This window comes from Hemiscyllium ocellatum, chromosome 3, assembly GCF_020745735.1.
Source record: "Hemiscyllium ocellatum isolate sHemOce1 chromosome 3, sHemOce1.pat.X.cur, whole genome shotgun sequence".
NCBI classification, from domain to species: Eukaryota; Metazoa; Chordata; class Chondrichthyes; order Orectolobiformes; family Hemiscylliidae; genus Hemiscyllium; species Hemiscyllium ocellatum.
This window is the reverse complement of record NC_083403.1, coordinates 121,791,116-121,792,539: the sequence shown is the minus strand read 5'-3', so window position 1 is coordinate 121,792,539 and position 1,424 is coordinate 121,791,116.

Here is a 1,424-nt window from a genome sequence, read left to right as displayed (position 1 = left end):
ACGTTATTTTTAACTGGAGACAGACAGAAAACTTAGTGAAAGATGCTCTGGATCTGCCCAAAACTTGCTGATCTTCCAGTATATGCAGTTGTTCTTCACCAAATGCAGCAGACTGGCACATTCTAAGGTCCAGGATTACCTATAGACAGATGCAGTAAAGCTTGGAATAGCCTCTGCAGAGGCACAATGGGGAATGGTCACTTACTAAGGCCATTCACACACACCAGGTTATAGTCCAACAGGTTTCATTGGAAGCACTAGGTTTCAGAGTGTCGCTCCTTCATCAGGTGGTTGTCACAATCATCTGATGAAGGAATGCTACTCCGAAAGCAAGTGTGCTTCCAATGAAACCTGTTGGACTATAACCTGGTGTGGTGTGATTCTTAACTTTGTACACCCCAGTCCAACACCAGCATCTCCAAATTAAGGCCATTCAGCTAGAGAACATTGAAAGACTGGGAACTGTAATACCACTTACACTGTGTGCCTAACAAAGAATGCATGGTGTAAATTAAGAGTGTCCAAGATGTATTGGGGTATATCAGAGTGAAGCATGTGCAGAGAACTTGATTTTGATTTTACTTTCTATCAGTTTGTTATTTGAAATGTTTTCCTCTCAGGCTGGTTACCTGATGTGGAACATATTTGCTAAATATAAAACTATTACAATTGCACATGTTAAGTTTGTTTGCAAGCTCTCCGTTATTCAAGTTAATATGTTTCTGTATAGTTTTTAATTTGCAAGTTGTATGAATAAAAGATATACTTTTAGAAGAAAGTCCTTAGCATTCTCACTTCTGTGTCAGGTCCCAATCAAGAATCATAAGTTCTTCATTTGATTCCCTACAGAGTGGAAACAGGCCCTTCAGCCCAACAAGTCCACACTGATCCTCCGAAGAGTAATCCACCCTGACTCATTTTCCTGATGAATGCACCTAACACTATGGGCAATTTAGCATGGCCAGTTCACCTGAATGTGGAAGGAAACCAGAGCAACTGGAGGAAACCCACACAGACACGGGGAGAATGTTTAAACTCCACACAGACAGTCGCCCAAGGCTGGCATGGAACGCAGGTTCCTGGTGCTGTGAGGCAGCAGTGCCAACCACTGAGCCACTGTGCCACCCCAATTTTGACTGGTATTTATCATAGTGTGTTATGATGAGTGCAATATTGAAGCAGTTTCGTATTGTCAAAGATCCAGTCTTTCTGAAGAGGTTTAAAGACTTATTCACAGTTGAGTGGAAACATCTCCCATTGTCCCAGGCAACAGGAAATCTTAGCCAGTATTGGTTACTAAGTCAATAACTGAGGAACACTGCTGTGTATTAATTGCTTGCAATTCCATACACCACTGTACTGACCTTTGAGGGAAAACAGTGCAGACTTCCTACTGAGAATCCAATGATTCAATTATGATGAAA